This window comes from Marmota marmota, unplaced genomic scaffold (genome assembly GCF_001458135.2).
Source record: "Marmota marmota marmota unplaced genomic scaffold, marMar, whole genome shotgun sequence".
Lineage (NCBI taxonomy): Eukaryota > Metazoa > Chordata > Mammalia > Rodentia > Sciuridae > Marmota > Marmota marmota.
The window spans coordinates 42,108,881-42,126,544 of NW_025999842.1; positions in this window are offsets into that span (position 1 = coordinate 42,108,881).

Below are 17,664 nucleotides of genomic sequence, written 5' to 3' on the forward strand. Positions count from 1 at the left end.
GTCAAGAGGCTAATTAATGGGCTTGATTGACATCTCTCTTCTTCTTGATTAGTACCCCCATTTTGGGATATGAGGTTCTTGATGCAGTGGGAAAGGAGTAATGGCAGAAGGATGCAATGGGTCCTAAAGCTTCTGCTTGCATTAAAAAAGCACATATAACTTCCTTCACATTCCATTGCCCAGAGCAATTCACAGGGAAGGCTTACATCACTGGGATTGGAAACATACTTCTTCCATGGGGAATGCACTGTAAAGGAGGCTACAGGGAGGAGTCCAATAGAGAAGTCCAGTTCACAGGAGGGAAAAAAATACACTATTTAACAAAGAAAACTAAAACCCTAATCAATTAACATGTTAAACCATATGAACAACTTAACAAAACTGCTAACAAAGCCTTGCTTAGCACACAGCCTCCTAACTATTCATTCACTGAATTTCTATTTCTTATGGATGTCCTCTTATGGATATGCCCTATGTATATATGTTCCTAAACACCATAACTTCTCAAATCCCTTTTCTGAATTTCTTCCAACCTGGTCTATTAGTACAGGAAGAAAATGAATCAAATATTTCTATAACCACTTTAAGGGGACTAATATTCAAATTCATGGATCATTAAAGGAAATGAGTTACATTAATCCATTTTTACATACAATCCAATATCCCACTCTAGTTTTTTAAGGACCTAAAAATCTCATCACAGGAAGTGCAAACAACTTCTTGTCAAATGATCTTGGCTTGAAAAATCTAAGGATTGCTTTATGTCTTTGGCTCCTCACCAAAACCCCTACAGTCATAGAAGTTTCATCTTATTTTTTTTTTCTAATCTCAGTGATGAAAAGAAAAAAAAATGAGAGAAGGAAAGGAGATGGTGAAGAATGAGCAAAACTAAGGGTAAATCAAATAAAATAGGTTTGTATGTAAAATGATCACTAATTTTGAACCATGGAGATTATGAAAATAAAAATCCGTTTACAACTAAAGTGATTGTGGATTTTGCAAAACATTTTAAATTGGAGCAAGACATCATCACTGCATTAGTTTCTTCCCTGAGCCTTACTATGAGATGCCACAGAAATCCCCTGCTGAAAAAGAGCACTTGGTACTGCAACTCTAAATAGAAAGCAGTTTCAAACTCTATGTGTAGAGGGGAGAGACACAGCCATGAACTTTGTACCTGTGGTACCTTCCAAGACTGAGCAACTATTAAGATGGTAGCTACTTCTTTGGGTGAGAGCTTAGAATAAGATAGAATATTTGAAGTGCCGTTTTTATAAAAAGTGCTCCTTGCTCTTCTTTGAATATCATTGAATTGCTAAGAAATGTCCCCCAATGTGTCAAGGAACTTTCTTTTATAACCCAAAGGAAGCCTTGTTGTGAATGGCAGAGCACATCTACCTCTCCTGTTCTTTCAGTCCTGCAGAACCAAGAATGGTGATAAGTGACATCCTTAGGGTATGAGGAAATAGAACAAAAGGCTCTGGAACTCTGAGGTGTGCTCTGTTTGTTTCAGAAGCTCTTTCTTTTTTCTTTTTTTTTTTTTAAGAGAGAGAGAGAGAGAGAGAGAGAGAATTTTAATATTTATTTGTTTTAGTTTTCCGCAAACACAACATCGTTGTTTGTGTGTGGTGCTGAGGATCGAACCCAGGCAGGACGCATGCCAGGCTAGCGAGCCACCGCTTGAGCCACATCCCCAGCCCCTCAGAAGCACTTTCTAAGTCAAAAGTTAGGCAGAGCATCACATAGCCTGTCAAAGGATTTAGCAGCACAGTTTCTCCAATCTCTGCTGGTTAAGGCTTCCAGGGTTCACAAATGTACTTCACTATCTTTGGGAACTTATGCAAAAGCTGGCCTGGATGACTGCATAAGAACCATGTTACAGAGAGCAGAAAAGAGAGTTAACATTGACTTCAGAAAACCAATAGCTGCAATATGGCTGCACACCACCACTTTGATTATGGTTGTTGTAATAAGTGATTGCTTATGGACATTCATAAATATATTGAGCATTAAGAGATAAGCATCCAGCTAGGGTTAGGGTTAGGCCCATATGCAGCTTTATCAAGTGGGCAGCTCATAAAACCATTTGATACAAACAGCATATCCATGTGCACTTGTAAGCAGTTGATTTTATTAAACCAAATTTTATTTTTGGAAAAAAAATTATTTTTTGATCAAAATTTATACCATATTAAACATTGTGTGACAGTAAGCTGTCCCAGAACCCTACTAAAAACATGTATTGTCAGGAATCTCTGTTTATGATTTATTATTTATATTTTCATTTTTGTTTTTTTTTTTCCTTTAAAAGAAGATCCTTTGCTTTGAAGGTATTTCAGTATTTAAGGAATCTATGAATAGCAACAGAGATAACTCAAAGGGTTAACTGTATCTGACACATATTTGGATTTTTTAATTGCAGAACATTTTGATTGACTCTATTATTATTTATCACAGAAAAAAATGTCATGTAATCCTCCTGTAGATTATAACTCAATTATACTTTTTTGGAAAGCAAATGTTTTCATGGTTAAAATTGCCTTAGGGTGGAAGAGTAGGAGGTATTATCTGTATTGTGACTGGAAATATTTAGTGTACAACAGCACAATGCACTTTAACAGGAATTTTCTATTTTTTTTCTTAAATGAATCAATCAAGGAGAACCATCAGACAAAGTAATGATCTAAATAAAATATTCCAAATGCCATTACTACTGGTATATGAATCACACATTGAAAGCATTGACTTCCTACTGCAGATATTTTTTAAATCCCTACTGAGTTCCATTTTGAAGGACCAAGTCATTATCATATAGGTAGGAAGGATAATAGGTACTCAGTTTACATTAGAGGGAAGAGAAGAAATTTAAGTCACTCTGATCAATTCAAGCTCTTTACAGAATACTCTGTCAATAGACACACTATGAGGCAGCTCTAGTTGCATGTTAATCCTTCCATTTTTAAAAGGTTACCTGGCATGTTAGCTTCATGACTTCCATTAAAGCCCTTAGGAGTTGTACCATTACCATGCTTTGGAAAGAATGCCCTCTAATGCTATTGATTTTGATCTTTTGAACTCAAGCTCTGTTGCCCGTGTCCATGGACAACTACCCTGCCAAGTTCTTACAGGATTCTGTGTTACTGAAGTGCAGGATTAGTGTGTAAGCTTCTTTTTCAAATTAATCAGCTTGTCTGAGACAAATGTTTTATCTTAATACTGTTAAGAATGTCCCATGTCAAGCTTATTTCCCATAATTAGTGTACATAGTTCAGAAATGCCAACCATAAGTTTTGCTAAAGTAAATGGAAAGCCAAACCCCCAAACAAGGGGGCCGTTGGGACATGGTCAAGTTTATTGCAGGAAGTGCAGTGTATCTGAACAGTGGTGACTTGACTAGGACAGGGAAGTGGCCGGGCAAGTCAGGAAGCCAAGGGACCACATAGAAGGTTGCTGCACAGACTAGGATGTTAGGGTCTGTAAACAAGTCAAGATGGCGCCTGGCATTTTGCCAGAGGGAGTGGTTTGTGAAGTAACGCCTCGGAGCCATTAAGTGTGGAGATTCCTTATTGGTTGACTTCTGTATCTAGTTTATGTTAATTAAGATAAGCTGTGTGGAATGTATATATACCCCTCCTGTCCTACAATAAACGGCTCTCACTCTTGCTGTATCAATCTACACAAGTTGCTCGTCACCCCCCGGTTATTTTGCTGCAGCCAGACTGTGGCACTAGGATATAGGCAACAGACATGTAGGAAAAATTAAGGAGTTCAATTGATGCCTAGTTTGTAGAAATGTCATGGAACAAGCCTATAAAGCAAATAAGGGGAAATTGTGTCATTAACTCTCATATGACGGGCATTGATGGGCTATATAGCAAACTGGAGAACCCAACTAATGAGAACAGCAGTGACTTGAGTCCAGATACTTGTTCCTAAGCTGTGAGTCTTTCTAATTTTAAAAATGTACACTTGGGTATTTATATGAACTCTTAATTTTTAGGTACTAGTATCATTGTGTAGGCATCACAGGACATATCAAGGCTAACTCTGTCCTTAAATGACCCTTTGGAGTCCTCTACCTTAGAAACTAGCACATGATTGTGGCTTGAATGAATGTATGTAAGCTGGATGGATGAAGAGAATAAATGAGTGAATTAAGTAGAGAGGCTCTAAGGTGTTATGTGGCCTCAATTATTTATAATTGTAAGCTGAGCTAATATCAGTACATGCTTCATGATAACTACATTTGAGGAAAAAAATCCTATTTGATAGTATGAAGACTGAATAGTCTTGAAGCTTTATTTATATTAAAAAAACATGCTTTTTTAAAAAATATTTTTTTATTCCTGCTCCATTTAGTCTATTTTCTATTTGCAACCTGTATAAGGGACGATTATTTAGCAGCTAACACCAGGGTTTCTCATAGAAATATATTTTTTTTAATTCACAAGTTATTTTAGAAGGACTTTGTGCATTGAAACAAAAGAATAGTTAAATGTATAAAAATTAACATGAATTAGGGATGGAAGGTCAAAAAAAGAGAAAGGAAGACAAGATAGTACAAGGTAGAAGGAAAGAAAGGCTAACAAAGAGGCCAATTACTATACCTGCAATAGAAAAGTTTTTTGTTGTTGTTTTGGGTTTTTTGGTTGTTTGTTTTATTTTTTTTATTTATTTTTATTTTTTTTTTATTTTCTTCTTTAATTATTTGTTTTGCTTTTAATCTTCTGTTTTGGAAAATTTTTATTGATCCAGATTTCTTTCTCTAATACGCCAGTTTAAGGTTAAAAATGTCCCTGTGTGCATTTCTTTATATACCTCACCCATGCATGTAGAACTTTTATTCTCTACAAGCTCCATGAAAACATACTTCCCCACTTTACATGGCCTCTTCATGTGTAATTTTACTGCTAATTGCCTGATCCAAAATCAGTAAAACTAAAAAGAATCTCCAGCTGCCATCATACTTCATTGAAGCATCTCATCTAGTGACAAAAAAAAAAAAAAAACAACCTGAACAATTGATATAATAGATCATGGATGTCTGTCATATGATGGACATTGATGAGCTATATAGCTCAGGCTTTCAAATTGAAATTCATAGATTATTTATAATAGTGCTACTTTATTTTACAGTCATAATTTAGTCAATACATTGAACTTGTTAAGAGATGTTTCCCCATACACCTCAGAAGAAAAGGAGAGTCACAAAATTAAATAAGGAATCCAAAACCACATAGCTTTTGTTCCATAAGAATTAATAACCTCATGCATACTGATATTTTTCCTCCTTCTTGATACCGAAAATCAGTCTATATGGTGACAAGTCATGTCTGTCTTTACAGCCAAATAAAACTCTTATCAAAATATGAATATGTTCATATTACTACTGTCATTGAAACCATGTTGTTGATAGTCAACTTTAAAATATTCCTTAAATTTCTGTATCTCTATTTTCACAATATTTAATTAATAATTTTTAATTCTCTTCAGAAAAATAAATTGAGAATTACTTGCTTCAACTGTCAGGATCTCATGTATGTAAAATTAAGGAATTACCTCATTCCTTTAACTCATATTCTGTATCTATATAGCAGCTCAAAAATATTAAAGTTATAAAATGATAGAACATTGGAATAATTAAACTACATTGCACTTTACTCTTCTTCATTGAACTGTGCTACAAACTAGAATTTTCCATTTCTCTTCCTCTCGGTTATGTTTAAATAGAGTAACCATTTAATTTAGTGTCCAAACTATTGCACTTTGAGAATGTAAAGAACAAGAAAAGGGGACTACAGAGCTCACCAGGTTGTCCTGGGAAAACTCAGATTTCAGTCACATTAGACCACATGAGTGTGGTCCTTTCCTGTAACCTATGCTGAAAAGGATCAATCCGAGTTAGTTCTCAATGATGCTGGTCTTGGGAGGTGAACTGTCACAAAACTATAACATCACAAGCTTAGTACTTTCTCAAAACTATCTCATCTATTTGGGTTTTGTTGCCATTGGAGAACAACAATGTCACTATTATATCTCTGAGATATAGCAAGTATGAAAGGACACATTTTTTCTTTGAGCATTAAGATGAAAACATCTCTCTGAGGCTAGAACAGAGCAAAGACTTAAGCAGTACTTCCCATCATTCTCTCTAGCCAAAAACTGTTGTCTGATTTCCAAAATCCACTCCATAACCACTGAGTGCAAAACTCCAGGATGAGTCCTATAAACATGAAGTTTCAACCAAATCCATAAATGATTCATGTACATACTATATTTTGAGAGTCAGTGATTTACATTAAGTATAAATACTAATGTAATGTAATTTCTAACTGCTACTTTCTTAGCCCTTTCCTTGGCTCATTTGCTATTTTAACAGACGCAAAAACCCTCTACTAATTTGCATTTTGTTTACAAGTTTAGGCTAAATTAAAGCACTTTCAAGGCTTTAAAAAGTATTTTCTTGGGCTGAGGTTGTGGCTCAGTGGTAGAGCACTTGCCCACCATATGTGAGGCACCAGGTTCAATCCTCAGCACCACATAAAAATAAAGAAATAAAATAAAGTATCGTGTCCATCTACAACTAAATACATATATATTTAAAAAATTATTTCTCTCCCATCATCATTGGCTCTGTCTCTCCCTCCCTTATGTTCTATCCCCCTTCTGTTAATTTTTCTTTCTCCTCTTAAGATAAATTTACTAGCACTTTCCTTACATGCTTGGTCATTTTTTCTCATTATCTCCACTAGAAAAATATAAAATGTGTTTTCAATAAATTGAACAGTGACAATACATACTCCTTTCACCAATTAAAAAGTTCTCCTCCAAGCATTTTATCTGAATTGAAATGCAAAATCCACACTCCCTCACTTACTTTATTCTTTGCATGCTGTGCTGTAAGAAATCTGTCGGTTACAGATTTCAGGGCTTCAGGCTCAATGGCCTTACCACCTGGCTTTGACAGAATTCCTTACAACAAAGCATCATAAGACTTGAGGGCAAGATCTCTGCTGATTCATCACTGTATTCCAAATAGCTCCTAGCAGAATGTCTCACATGGGGAAGACACCCATTAATATTTGCCAAATGAATGAACACAAAAAAAGAAAAACCTGAGCTTCTGCTTGTCACTTCTGCTTTAATTTAGCCTAAACTGGCTCATGAGTGAATCAAATGGATGAAGAAACCCTTTCATGGCATAAATGAGAAAAACAGCTTTGCTCTGTGTAGCAATATAACAATGTATTTAGGAACTAAGTTGGATTTTTGTAAGTATTATGATTTTGAAAGTGGAAAAGTATGCTTTGTGGAAATCAATCATTTGAAATACTGCCGGGAAACTTTCTGTACTAGTTATCGTTACTTTTATTACCCAAATCCATGAGAAGTTAGGTGGTATACCTAGAGATATCTGAGGGACATGATTAGCAAGCATTTGTTGAACTTTTACTGTTTACATGGTGCTATTTGAAAATGGCATAACAAATTTAAAAGATATAAAATGCATAAGCATTTCCTTCCCCTGTAGCATACTACCTTGATGGAAGGCAAGATTCAGAGCACAATTAGAGAACAATTTAAGACTCTGTACAACAAAGGGCTAAATTGAATGTAATTAAGCACATTTTCCATTAAAATTCCAAACAATGAGAAATCAGAGGGGAAAAGACTGATGTTGGCTGCCAGCAAAATGAAGCATGCCAAAATTAATTGAAGATGGAATACATAGGATTTCAAATTCTATTATGAGTGATATCATGGGGTATGTCCCCAATAGATTTTCAGCTTGAATTTTCCCTTGTAAAATGATCATAATATATGATTTTATATCAGAATTTTTTTGTAGGCCATTTTGAAGAACTCTTACTTTATAAATTTAAGACAGACCACCACAGTTACTTCAAAAAGGAAAACAAAACAAAACAAAAATAACATTTTCTATTGTGCATCATGATTTCCTTGAAAAATATTTGTTTGCTGACAATGTTTACATAGTATAGAAATTCAGTTTACAGACATTGGTTAATGGGGGTTAATTTACAGCTATTAGAAAACAGGGACACAGTCTTTTTAAGGGAGTTGCTTCAGAAAGGAGCACATGGCCACTGGTGACTCCACTGGTTTTATTGCTGTGTTGTGTTTGTAATGTCAGTGTCTTTTCCTGAGAGGAACTCTTAGGAAATGAAGACTTTTGAAAGCTCAGGGTTTGTTCAAAGGTTAAGGATCATACATTTTATTTCATATGCTGAAGCTACAGAGGAAAAAACAGGAGAAGAAAGGAAGAGGGATCTCATGAAAGTCTGAGGGAGATCAGTAGAGGAAAGTGAACAAAGGTGAGAGGTGGGAAGGGAGGAGAGGAATGCTCGGGAGTGATTTTAGCCAAATTACATTATTATATTGTGTGCACGTACAAATATGTAACACAAATCCCATCAGTATCTACACCTATAATGCACCAATAGAAAAATGTGGGGGGAAAAGAAAAAAAACAAAAAGATGCACCATGTTCTATATTTCTGAGGAAATAAATTCATGCTATCTTAAAGCTAAAAAACAAAATTATAGAAAAAGATTAGTGTTTGGACTTTAGCAAAGAATTTTTTGAAGTAAGATCTCAAGTTTAGGTAAGTGCTACTTTTCAATTAGCTTATGTACATATTTAAATTTTCAATTTGGCCTCTATTTTAAATCCTCACAAAGTGATAATACCTCTTTGCACCTCCCAAAACTTTATATTCATAAATACTTCTTGGAAATACCTTGATCTCAGAGCCAAGAAAAGCTTTTCATGTCTGACTTTTCCCAAGAGTCTTCAGTTTTGTTTTGTTTTTGTTTTTGTTTTTTAATGTGGATCACATTATCTGTCCAAAGGAGAATTGAATTTTACAGGTGAAAAGAGCAGAAGTGAAAGTTTGAGTAAGTTGAGAATCACCCCTCTATTTGTGTTTGCCTTTAGTTACTAAAATGTCAGTGCCATAGTCCCTGACACTGCATATTTTTAAAAATGCAACTTTTGCTAGAGTTTTTCATTGAAGTATTAAATAGCTTCATAAAATTGATCAACATCCTCTTTTATTGTACATTCATCAGCGATATCCAAAGGGAAGAGAACTTTTCACTAAAGGAAACAAAGTCCACAATCTCTAACATTTAACCTAGGTGATAGTGCTTAATGATAATAATAGAAATCATATTGACTTTTTAAAAATGCTTCTTTAAAAAAGCAGACCTTAAAGACATGGAGAAGTAAAATGAAAAATAGCTTGATAATTTCATCTTCACTAAGTAACATCCATGCTCACACAAAGATTTGGCAAATCAGTGAACCTGTCATGAAGCACTCTGCTCACATCACCAGCCTCATTCTCGTTCCTTCCAAAGAAGGAGTTAGAATCCATGTTTATGATTTTGTACTACATTTCAAGGAAAGACCATAATAAATCAGCTAAAGATTAAATATTTATGTAATTGTACTACATAAATAGGAAATTAAGACTTTCTAATGGTATTTTAAGGTCATTCATAAATGTAAGTTTGAACTCTTGAGCAACAGAGAGAAGTGACATCATGCAGTGGAAAATTTAGGGTTTCTTGGACTTAGAGTTGATACAAGAAAACAAATTAAGCGGTATATAGAAGAAGAAATTGGAATTCTATAGAAATCTGTCATCAAGCTTATCATTTATATTGGTTTTGGAATAATTCAATTAGTCTATGTGAAGGCACCAGACTTAATGCTCATTTGAAATACTGATGCAGTGTGATTTAACTATATATTATTGAAAAATTAGACAAATTTAACAGAGTTGATTTGAGCAAAGAAAAATTTATGAATCAAAAGTAAGGGGGACATTTTTAAAAAGAGGTTTAGAGAGCTTTTATAGGCTAAAAACAAAATCAAGTAGCAAAATCACTTGATTGGCTACAACTAGCATCTGCCTTGATTTGGGAATGGTGTTGTATGATGCTTTAGTTACCAGTGATTGGCTGAAACCCAGCTACTTGTGATTGGCTGATATTTGACTGTTAGAATCTTAACTGTAAGTGTTAAGTGAGAGTTTGTTCACATATAGTTAGGCTATAATTTCTCAAGTGGAAACTGAGAGCAAAGACACAGTCTCAGGCTAATGGACTCTTATTTAAAAATATTTATGATCTTTGGCTTAATACTACCCACTGTATTGAAGAACAATCTTTCTAATACAAACACATGCATATATACATGTACATGTGCATATGTGTGCACATATGAAATATGCCTGTCTGTTTATATGTTTCTATTGGTATATATAAAGATAGATCTATTAATAGATACAGATCTCTTGCTAACAAACATAAACTAAAAAGAGCTAGTTGTGATATTTCCTTTTCCGTATCAGATGAATCAACTTTGGGCTTTCTTGGATCTCTTTCAATGCTGCTGATTTTCTTCTACAATTAGACTTTAAGAGATTTTATGTTTTGGATATGAGGTGTCCCCCTGAAGCTCAGATGTGGACAATGCAGGAATTTCAGAGGTGAAATAATTAGATTATGAGATCTGCAACCTAATCAGTAGATCAGATTAACCCATTTGATGGATTAATAATTATAAAGGATTACTTTACTGGGTGAAAACTGTAGGCAAATAGAGAATGGTTGGAGGAAGTAGATCACTGGGGGCATGCTCAGAAGCTCATATGCTGTCCCCTGGCTCCCCCTCCTCTCTCTCAGCTTCCCATCCTTAGTGAGTTGAGTCACTTGCTACATCCTTCCTCCATCATGTTCTGCCTCACCTCAGACTCTGAATCATTAAACCAAAATAAATGTTTTCTCTTCTAGTTTGTCCTTGTCAGGTTTTTTGGTCACAGTCATGAAAAGCTGTGCCTTGTTACACACATAAGGGTAAAGATTGCTATTTAAGTACCCCCAGCACTTAATATGTAATTGGCATAATCAGGGACTTCATAACTGGTTCATAAATTGAACGATACTGTCTTCCATATCATTCTCTTTATGAAGATGGAGATGATGGGTGTTAATGTACGTGCAGAGGAGGGAAGTATATCTGTATGGAGTAGAAAAAGCCCCTGAAGACAATAATTCAAATATCTGCTAAAACTAGACAAGCAGTATGGTCATGAAAGCAGGAGTGTGCCGTCCCACAAAGCACACAAATTATTACAACAATTTCCTATGGAACATGGGCTCGCTCTTCTTAAATCTTCCATTTCCAAAGCAAGAAATACAAATATTTATGAGGAAACTTCCAATTTTTAAATACAGCAAACAATTTGGAATATGTTTTAAAACAGTGTACCTGACATTCACCCTACCCCCCCGCCCCAAAAAAAAGGTTTCCTGTAAATCACATTCAGCCCAGGGCTGACACATTTTTAGACCTCACTCAGAGAAATGGAAAAGCTGATGAAGAGGGTCAAGATGTTAATTAGGCAGCACTGTTGGCCACAGGCAGGTTCCTATAGGGTTTAATTCTTCACCTCACTGTCACCTCAATACTGAGTGGTAGTTTTAATGACATTTGAGTGAGAAAATATGTGTCCATGCAGTCTTGTCAATCTGTGGTAATTGATAACAATCTGCTGCATCTAATCTGTTGTGGTTCTTTGGTTAAAACAATGGGCTTGGGAGTATTTGTTAGTGGTTTAAGAGCTTGGAAACCTCAATGTAAGTGAACATAGGAATTGTTCAGGAAAGGGATATACGGGTGAGGCAGGAAACCAAAATGCCACCTCTGATTTCAGTTATTGTCTGGGGTGCGAACTATGCTCCTAGTTACCTGACCAATATTCCCTCTCAATTTAAATGATCAGATGAAAAATAAATAAACACTGTTTCTAAGAGCTCTAAACCAACACAAAAATCCTCTTACAGCCATATTTGGAGAGTAAAATGAAAAAGAAAAGGGAAAGGAAGTCAGCCAAGATGCTCATTACAAAGCTTAAGGCTAAAGTCAGTTTTACTTTATTTTTTCGTCACTCACTCTTGAATAGTTTTATAGGATGGTTTGAAAGAATCTGGGAGAAAGAGAAACCAAAGCTTCTCCAGATGTTAGAAACTGTATAATAGAATATCTGTAAACTCATTCAGTTGTAGAATCCCTAGAAGTCATGATACGTGGGAAATTTTAAAAGGCATCTAGAAGCTGTAGCATGGAGGAGTGGGTGGGATGCACGGAGATGATGAATATGTCCCCTGCTTGGTCCCCCACCTCTGCCCACCACCTCCTTTGTGCTTCTCACTAACATGCGCACAGTATTCAGGAGGCTCACATTCTTTCTTTGCTTTTCTTTTTGTTTTGTTTTTTAATGAACATACCACACATCGTTTGAACATCCATGTTTATGAGGTCATTTTCCACCTGGAGAGTCTTTTATTCATCTTTAAAAATTCTTCTTCAAAATGAACTTTAAAGAGCCAGATATGGGGGTGGCCTAGAACTTAGACGCTGAGACCAAGCCTCCTGTGTATGTCTCTATTTCCCATCTCTCACTACATGCATGACTCTGGGTCTCATTTTCCTTATCTCGCATTAAGGTAGTAATCTACCTTAAAGTAAGTAATCTACTTTAAAGATAGGTTTGAATTTTGAAATAATCAGTAGATACAGAGTGCATGGAAGGGTTCTAGTCATATAGTAACACAGTGTAATATTAACTGTTGTTATTATACCTCATATTTTAACCACTTCTCTGTGAATCTAGACATGAGCCCTAGGACAATCCTAGCATTTTTTTTTTCATTTTTAAATATTTGTTCTAAATAGTTATACATGACAGTAGACTAAATTTTGACATATAATACATAATGGAGTATAATTTCTTGTTCTTCTGGTTGTATATGATGTAGGATTTCACTGGCCATGTAATCCTATATGAACATAGGATCATATCTGATTAATTCTATTATCCTTCTTACCCCCACATCCCCACCCCTCCCTTCACTCCCCTCTGTCTAATCCAAAGTACCTCTATTCTTCCCTAGCACCCCCATCATGAATTAGTATCCACATATCACAGAATATTTGGCACCTTAGTTTCTTTGGAATTGGTTTATTTCACTTAGCACGATATGTTCTAGTTCTATCCATTTACTGGAAAATGCCATAATCTCATTATTCCTTAAGGTGGAGTAACATTACATTGTGTATATATAACACATTTTCTTAATCATTCATCTGTTGAAGGACATCTAGGTTGGTTCCACAGTTTAGCTATTGTGAATCGAGCTACTAGATACATTGATGTGTACAGTTTAGGAGTATGTGATCTGGATCATAGCATCTTTAGGCACCTGTTCTTTAAAACAAATTTCTATATTTGACTTTTTACTCACAAATGCCTGAGCACTGTATTATGATATATATTTGCATATACTCCTAAGCTCTTGGCTACTCAATGGTTCAAACAAGATCATACTCTTTTCTTGTATTATCTAGAACTTATTCTAGTGCCATGCGTTATGCTCAAAATATATCAATCTAACGGTTGAATGAACAAAGATGCATATGGGAAGTTGGTTTTCGTACTACTTCATACCTTGCATCTCAATTAAATATGCATTAAATATTGACTTATTGTGGTTTGAACTTATTGTCATGGTAAAAGGTGAGCTAGTATCTTTCCCAGACTGATAGTTTATTCTGGGTAAATATTGTTTTTATGTTACCATTTCACGTCACTTCTCTTAGTAAGCCCTGAGTTTTCTGATTTTAAATACAGCATTATCACATACTTTTCTCTGTACTCATAAAATTTCTGTTTGATACTAGTTCTTTTGGATCTCCCAAGAACAATCTTACCCTGTTTGGTTTTATGTTCAGGAGGGATCAGATAATAACTTTACCAGCTACATTTCTGTGAGGTCTTTAAATTTGACCACAAATTTAAAATAAAGAATGAATAAGGGGCTGGGGTTGTGGCTCAGCCATAGAGTGCTTGCCTAGCACATGTGAGGTGCTGGGTTCAATCCTCTGCATCACATAAAAATAAATAAATAAAATAAAGACATTGTGTCCAACTACAACTAAAAGAAAAAAAATTTTAAAAAGAGAATGAATAAAATTCTAAGTGGCACTTCTACTGACTTTTTTTTAAAAGGTATTTGACCACAAAAAATAATATTTATAATTCAGAACAGCTGACTTACAACAAGTTCTACTACAACCTTATATGTCATCATTGTTCCACTTTAATGATGTGGAAGAATTAGTAATACAATTTCCTTACCACTATTGAATTCCTAACTTCAATCTGAAAAATAAATTATGTATTTGCAATAAATAAAAATTCACTTGGGAAAATTAAGGAAGCACTGTTTTGTGCTAGAAAAATTTCAACTAAACACCTTTTACTATTATATGTTTTATCATTATTGCTATTGGAAATAGCTCATTTAAATATTACTCAACTTCTACTTCTTCTAACATATTTTTCCTTGGATTTTTATTGCCTTTATTAGTTTGGTCTTCTTTAGTGAGCTTAGAGTATCAGGATTAAAAGGCTGCAAATTTAGCCTAGAGTATTAGTTGAAGGAATGGGAATCATTTACCTGGGAAAAGAATAATATTAAGAAAATTAATAGGGGCTAGGGAAGTAGATCAGTGGTAGAGCATTTTTGTAGTATGCACAAGGCCCCTGGGTTCCATCTGCAGCACTGGAAAAATAAGAATAAAAAAAATAAAGTAAAAATTTAAAAGTTAATAGGATTAAAACAAAGTGAGAGTTAAACACTTACTTTAAATTGTAGGCACATATAGGTAACATATAGATTTACCTGGGTCTTTTTAACATATGTACTTATTTCCAGATTGCTTGAATATGACTGTCCATTGAGGTAGGCATACAGGTGAGACCACACCTGCCATTATCTCCTAACTAGGAAACTAGACTCATAATGTGACTAAGACTAAAGATGTAGATAATTTTGAACACTTTGCTGTCAGTACTATTTAGAAGATAAATTAATTCTTTTATCAACTTTAAATTCTACAGTGTGTGTAGGCATCCACTGAATTCCAATCTCACTTGTAGCTGGAGAAAAACAAATAGTGAAATTTCCACAGGGTTTTCAATTTCCTTCACTTCTTAGAATTACCATTCATTCTTAAACTTCATATGAAGGTTATGTCATTTATATTTTTAAACATCCAACTGCTCCACATAGTGTGTGTATATTTGGGTTTGATTATACAAATTGTGGTAAGTTTCATTTGAATTCCTGTATTTGCAGTAGAAGGTGGTCTTAGTTGTATAATCAGAGTTTTCATGTCACAATTGCTAGAGAAAAAAATCTAGAATCAGATAACACAGATTACTTTGTAATAATTAAAAGAGAAAGTCTCCCTTTTTAGTATTTGTGATACAGCAGTAATTTATTTTAGATAAATTAAATTCACATATCAGTCATACTGACTAGCATTCACTTATTTCTTTTTATATGCTTGCCTGATGGTAGAAGTAATAAAAACAGAAATACTCAAACAATGAAGTTACCAGCCTGAAAATTACAAAAGAATTCCATGTGAAGATTGAATTCTTGAAGTCTTGTACCCCTAAGGCAGCAGAGAATAGGGGAGGCTGAAAGTCAGTAGGCCCTGACTTTAGTTACCACTATGTATAAGTTACATATTGTATGGTTTAAAAATCTCTGGAGCAGCTCTTTCTTCCCCTATGATATGAGGTTATTCAGTCAAATGATCTCTAAGGTCACTTTTAAGCTTTATGAATGTATGGATTAAAAATTTTAAATACAAAGCCCAGGAAAGATAAAATGATAATACCCAAAAGTAAGTAGAAATCTTAAAGAGAGTAGAGCTTCAAATCATTTCCAACCACGTGTCTCTAATGATGATTACTGATGTGATTATTATCTGTTATTTGCATGGGAGAGTCTGGACGAACATCTGACTTTTGGGCACTCCAACTATAAAAGTAAGGGTCATAAGATCACTGATGGGAATTACACTGTCAAACTGACATGTTCAAGAGCCAAGAACTGCAAAGACACCTAAAAAAAAAAAGCAGGTGGCTCTTATATCAGCAGGACTACAATGTACCTCTTTGAATGTTTCAACATATCCAAAGCATGAATGTGTTGAAAAGTAGTGGAATTCATCAATCTCAGAAGAATAGAAAAATGAGAGTTAGTTCCAGAATGGGGGCAGGACCCATGAAAGTATAGTCCAGTGGGAAGTGAGGCTGAGTGCTTTTGGTATTTCCATGTCAATAACAAGACCATTGTGAGATGAATACATCACAGTATCTTAACTGAGGCTATTAGACCTTTCATTCATCCAACTCCCCTTGTTCTGGCTTCCTGCTTACCAAGCTACCTTCTTATCATAATCTCGCATTTCATGCATGTCTGCCTACTGGGGGAAAGTGAACTTCAGCTATGCACTTTGAATATTTTCTGTCCTATCACACTGATTTCTTATAGAAAATTAAAATAGGTTTCTGATTATGAATTGGCTTCCCATAAGCCTGATCACAGGGAGATCATGCCAGTGTGACTATTCTAGTCCATAAAGGTATTATTTTTTATTATAAATTAATAAATAAATACCCTGATCTCACAGCCATTTCATTAACATAAAACCACACTCAGGACATGAGAAGTCAAGGATGCCAAGAAATGCCTGTTTTTCAAAGCAGAGGGATGAGGTGGTTAAGGCACTACCTCGTGAAGTCTTACCTTGACCCATCTGGCTTATCTTCAAATGACATTGTGTTCCTCAACCTCTTTCAAAATATGGAGAGAAATTCGACCAAGTGAATCTTCTTTTGTAGGTTGGAGACAGTTAATTTGGGGGTAGACGAATATCCAAATATGAAAGTACCTTAAATATCTTTCAATTGTACTGACCCAGCATGTATAAGGTCTTCAAGAAGAATTACTAAATAATGAATATTTAACTTCTGGTTCTTTTTCATTCCCCACAATATGGAAGATTCAGAAAAACAAAGACTTGATTTTGTTCATCATTCTTTGTCCAGTGCTTAGTACACTGCCTTAAAAAAAAAAAAAAAAAGATGCCACTAAATACATGTTAAATAAATAGGCTTATTCATACTTACTATCACCTCAATCGTTCATCATTGTAATTTTAAGCAGGTAACCACAATTTATATTCTATTAAAAAGATCAGGGATATTTCACCTTGAGAAAATTTCTTCCCATTTTATTTTTTTCATTTTTTTAATTAATTTTTTTATTATTGGTTGTTCAAAACATTACAAAGCTCTTGACATATCATATTTCATACATTTGATTCAAGTGGGTTATGAACTCTCATTTTTACCCCTTATACAGATTGCAGAATCACATCGGTTACACATCCACATTTTTACATATTGCCATATTAGTTAGTGACTGTTGTATTCTTCTGCCTTTCCTATCCTCTACTATCCCCTTTCCCCTCCCCTCCCATCTTCTCTCTCTACCCCATCTACTGTAATTCATTTCTCTCCCTTGTTTTTTCCCCCTTTTCCCTCACATCCTCTTATATGTAATTGTGTATAACAATGAGGATCTCCTTCCATTTCCATGCAATTTCCCTTCTCTCTCCCTTTCCCTCCCACCTCTCATCCCTGTTTAATGTTAATCTTTTTCTCATGCTCTTCCTCCCAGCTCTGTTCTTGTTTGCTCTCCTTATATCAA